Source organism: Acyrthosiphon pisum, chromosome X, assembly GCF_005508785.2.
Source record: "Acyrthosiphon pisum isolate AL4f chromosome X, pea_aphid_22Mar2018_4r6ur, whole genome shotgun sequence".
Lineage (NCBI taxonomy): Eukaryota > Metazoa > Arthropoda > Insecta > Hemiptera > Aphididae > Acyrthosiphon > Acyrthosiphon pisum.
Genome location: NC_042493.1, coordinates 60,637,744 through 60,643,903, shown reverse-complemented (window position 1 = coordinate 60,643,903; position 6,160 = coordinate 60,637,744).

Sequence of the window (6,160 nt, the reverse complement as noted above, 5' to 3'; positions counted from 1 at the left end):
TAGGCACAATTTTTTTTTTTTATAAGCATTTAAAGATTGAATTTTGACAAAATTTATCAAATTTAAAATTGAATAATTACTTTATAGTTAAAAATTCTTAAAATGTTCAGTTTTTATATATAAGGATTGAAAATTTAAAACAAGATTCCACGTAAGTAGTTAATTCTGTTATCAAAAAATATAAAAAATACATAAGCACAGTTTATTTTTATAGTCATTTTAAGTTCAAATGTGGACGAAATTATATATTAAAAAACCTAGAATAACTATTTTTGTTATTTTTTGTGATAGTATAATATTACTCGTGAGTACTTAGCTAGGAAACTTCTAAAGTATACTATTATATGTATCTATGATAGTATCACAGTTTGTTGTTGATGTATAACGCGTTATAAGTATCTAATGAATATTGTGATATGATTAATTTGGAATTTATTATAGATATCTATTATTTGTCAATTTTTTTTTAATACCATAGATAAGTATATGTATAATATATCTTATACCTGGACTGACATACCGTCTCCGCTCAGAATCGTTTTTCTTATACAGTGATATTATTGAATTCAAATTTAATACTATCCATTATACAGTGACCCACTTGTAACCTACTGTACAGCTAAGTGACATCCACTTACCCACATTTTTGGAACTTTAAATGCTAATAAAAAAAAACTGTGACTAAGGATTTTTAATATTTTTCAAATGTCATTGTAATAATATAGTAGGAGCCTTGTATTAAATTGCCAAGTATTTTTACTCAACAAATAAAGTTTTATTGACATTCATAGAAAAAAATTAATTAAATTGGAAACTGAAATTGTCCGTAAACAGCTCAAAACAAATCAAAATATTTTAAAAAATTTATCATGTATAGAAAATGGAAATATGAACAACCAGTGAAAATGTCATGTATCTACAGTCATTCGTTTTAAAGTTAGACCAAAAACCAAAGTCAATTTTCTCGAAAACAGATTTTGCGTAAAAATTCCCGTTTTTCCTTAATTTTTCTTTTGTTTTTCACGTCGCTTTTGAAAACTATTGGAAATTTCAAATTTTGACCTCCCGAATGCACCAACTATATTCACTTTCCCATCAAACAAAATACTGTTGAAGAAAATCGAAGCAGTTTTACTGCCCCAAACCGTGATGACAGACACAAAAATAAAAAATAAAAAATAAAAAAACAAACATCATTGTAAAATCAATACATTCATCGTTGGACTCAGAATATAAAAATGTGGGTAAGTGGGCACCGATCTGCTGTACAGCGTATGTGTAAAGTGGAATGTGTTAATTTTGAATTCAGTGATATAAAATCATTGAATACGAAAAACGATTCTGAGTGAAGACAGTCTGTATTATACTGATCAGCTTATATTATTGTCTAGGTATATTTTTAATTTATAACAAAATAACTAAAAGTGTTATTCTTTGTTTAAATATGTAATAACTATTGTGCATTTTCAATTTCGGAATCTCAGAACTAACAACTACATTCACTTTTCCGCCTGCCTAGATACTAAAGTTGAAAAATAGAAGCATTTTTCCGATTACCTATTAAATTATTAATACAGTAACAAAAAAAAAAAATTAAATAAAACACACCACAATGTCAAATCAATACATCCATCACTCCGCTCAGAATCTAAAATGTAATAAAGTAAGTTGTATTATAGTATTTTTCTTATTTTATATTGAGCTGATATCAGAGTGATTTTAATATTTAGGTACCAATGTTATTATTTTTTAAAAACTGATTAAAATAAAAATCTACTAAGTACTTACCTACCTAAAATATAATTAATTCTAAAATTTTCCAATTTTGAGTATCTATATATTTCATCCAGCTTAATTAGTAATATAAAGAATTATATAAAGAATAAAGATAACATACCTACTATTTGCACCTATAACTAAAAAACATAATTTATAATTTATAGCACCTATTGGATAGTATGTCAGTAGCGTCATTTCAATTTTTGAGAGGGGTGGCAACATTGTTGACTGGCCCACAATAAAACTAAAAAATATCGCTCGCTAAATTACATTATATTTTTATCTCAATACAAATAGCATTCTTACATAATTTCATACCTACTGGTTACGATCAAAGAAACCATATTTTTTGAGAGATAATAATAACTAAATAATTAATACATAATATGTAGAGGGAATCCTAAATATATGCCTATTAGCTACAATATGAAGCCCCAAAAATATCTCGTACTCGGCCCAATAGCAGCCCACTAATGACGAGGGATTGGGGGGTGGAAAATGCGACAGTTACGAGTAACGTAAGAAACTTTCCAGATACTCGTCATTTATAGGTACCTATTTATATTATAATAACAACAATAATTTTGATGGAATTTTGTGACTTATATTATATTATGTTGATTATAATTTGAATTATCAAAATCTGTACTACCTACCTACTTAAGTACTTGCTGATTTGATAAAACATGCATAGGTATTAAACTTTTAATATATGTAAACTAATAATTTCTAAAACATTATACCGTACCATTATGATTTGGTTGTTAATGATCCTCAATGAATAAGCCAACTTTTGTTGAAAATGGTGTCGCACAAAACTAATAGACTTCCGAGCATTGCTATGTTCTTTCAATCTTTTATCTGCTATGATCGCTAAACGTCGAAGAATTTTAAAACTTCTAATCAATTCCTGTATTCTTATGCCGATGGAATGGACAACAGCTGCATCATCAGCTGTAGAAATCGTTCTCTGAATGCCACCAGGAAGTCTACCAGAGAATTGTGTTAAAACGTATTTCCAGGTCCTTGGAATACCACCAGCTTCCAAACATGCACGATACAAATTATTTGGATATCCTTGAGCGATTGGTCCAAGTAGATGGTATACTCCATCATTAGTCTTAACTATATCTTTTGATATCACAAAAACCAATCTACCAGCATCGTAGTTTTCACATGATATGGTTTGACGATCATTTTCCAACAAAGTTCCTAAAAACATATAAACCGAATTATGAATAAATTATACACATTGATATTGATAGTGTTAATCCAAACGCTCCAAACTGTTCAATTAAAATAGTATACAGATAGCAAATTATCAAATATTAACCGAATTCGATTAATAATTTTTAAAATAACCTATACAAATTCTGAAGCTAGATTTGTAATAAAATGTTCTTAAATAAATATTGTTATACCATGAAATTTATATATGTAGGTAGCTATGAAGTACAAATAATAAATCATCTTAGCAAATAAAAAAAAGTATGCAAGTGGGTAGTACTCTCCTGTATATTGGGTGTCGTGTGGGTCATTAATTAATGTGTTAAATTTGAATATATTAATTTAAAATTATTGTTTACGAAAAACGATTCTGAGCAAGTCTGTCAGCCTATATTAATAAGTATATTTTATGATATTGTTGCTATTAACCTCCTGAAGTCCATCACGTATTTAAATTTTGTAGTCCCACAAGCCTAATGTCTATTTCAATGGACAATATGTTTGTAAAAATACAAAAAAAAAAATTAAGATTGGGCGCTAAAGCAGTAATTATAATTGTCCATTATAATGGACATTGGGTCTCAGAAGGTTTTAAAGTACTTACTTTATCATAGAAAACATTGCTTTTAAAATGTTATTGTGCGTATAAAATATAACAATATAGGCCTATTAAAAGTTTTAAGTAGCCATGAATAATATTATTAAATAACAACAAACAAAAATTGTTATTCTTCGTTTAAATATATAATTTTTTCAACATTTGAACTAAAAATTTCTATAAAAAATATTATGTTTATGTATTTTTTATATTTTTTGGTAACAGTATGAACTATTTATGAGAATCCTTGTTTTAAATTTAATATTTTATTTGATTTACTGATTTTTATTATATTTTTGTTACGATGCTAAACATTTGAATATAAATATATTTGAATACTTACCACTTAATGCGGCGGTCAAGCTTGAATCTCCCTGCTCTAATTTTATGCTTTTGACGGTCACACACCAATTAGATAAGAACTTTGGTTCAATTTGTCCGACATTATCTATCAAATGTGGACCATAGTAACTTGGCGGAGGCGGCAAACGATAATGAGGTGAGTGAATTGATCCAATACTTAAATTACTCGTCAAGTGAGAATTGTTTTGGGGTCTGTTAACATTTGATGACGAGGTGGCCGCATCGTGTGGGCTTTCACCAACAATTCTTGATGCTGAAGGTTGTTGATACATTTTATAAGATACGAGTCGTTGAATTAAACTCGCAATATTTTTTGTAAAGATAATATTAAATTATAATTTAATAAGTAAGACTTGGCGCGACAAAAATACAAGAATACAACACTTGGACAATTTAACAAGCACGGACAGAACCAACACCAACGTGGACTGCGGACGAGACGGTCACTGCCTACTGTTCAACAAGTGTCCGGCAACGAACACGCAATAATCGACACCAACGCTAATCACTAGGGGCGGTGTCTCTCCAAAACCAATAGAATCAGTATTCTCTTCCATGCTGAGGTGAAACAGGTTTGTCTGTTTCCCCCTTTCGTTCGTCTCGTTCTCGCACGGACACTCGATGGCCGATGGTCGGCTACGTGATGTTGTATACGACAATGGACCACGGTGAGACTTCCGTCTGTATTTCTTTTTCCATTTACCACCCTTAGCGTAGAAATTTAGAGTGCTATAACAACTGCAATAGTTTAATCACTGTTTTAACAATAATTATTGTACCCATAACTCATTTCACGGGTGTTGGACGTCGACGGGCCTTCGGGCATCAACAGATCAAAACATTTTTGTTAAAAAAAAATGTTATATATATAAATAATGGGACATCCTGAGTATCTATTAATCGTTTTGCAATGTAGATTCTACATTTCTACTTCTACTCTACTAGTTGTGTTCCACGATCTTCCAAATTGCGAACCGAGATTTTTATAAAAATTGTTCATACTAAATTGTGGCCAACGATTTGTTTTAAAGTGCATACGAATTGTGGCCCACGTTTTATTTGGGTACATACTAATTAAAAATATAAGATATAAAATTATGTATAATGAAATAAATAACTCCATGTTATTATTAACTTAATTTTCTTTTGTATTTTAAATTTTTACACAGTTTTAGGACAGTATGTAATGATGAATACCATTACTTCGCAGATAGGTTCAAATTGAAAATAATAACGTTAATATATTTTATATTTTTATTAAAATTCTTTCAAATACATTCAAGTTATGTACATTTAATTAGTTCAAGTTTATTATTGACATATTCTGTGCTAAACCATGTATGTACTCTACACATTTTTTTAGATTCTGTGGTGGGACATGAAATTAGACTATTGGACCAACAATCTCCCTTTAATATAATTTTAAAATATTTATAGAGTACTGAGTAATGTTGGTAAAAGAGTTATAGAGTGTATGTACTCAGTTTTCTCATACACACGCACGGTATATTATATGAAAATAATGGTTTCAATAAAAATATTTGTAATATATGAATATACTTTTTGATTCGTAATTAAACGTTTTGTTTTGTGTTGACACCCGGCACACCCCGTACCAGGTATATATCTCCATCAACGTAAAGGCGCTACATATATATAAGCCCAGGCGTCAAATTTCCTAGATCCGGCACTGTATATAGATATCTTATTATTTTATATTTATCAAAACATAGATGAACACAAAACATATTAATTTTAATGAAAAGCTCTATAGCTAAAAGTAGTTCATATAGTACCTACCTAGTCGTTATTATTAAACGGGCAACGGTTGTAATATTATAGGTATAGACACATCTTAAAAGAGTAAATATTTATCTGGCCACAACTTTGATATAACGATTCGGGGCCGCAACTAAAATCAGACCTTTTTTTTTTAGTTATCTTTGTGACGAAATGTATCTGCGATAATTTGGCGCAAAAATTTTACTATGTGACGTTTATGCGCAAGACAAGTCAGTGCGTATCATGTTTATTAAAATATACTAAATTCATTAAATTTTTTAAAAATACACCCTTCTAATAAAATGTGCGTACACAATCAAACCAGAAATAACAATTAAGTAAAGAATATTTTGAAGAAATTATTACTTTATTTTCATATCTCTAATCTATATAAATTAGAATATATTATAT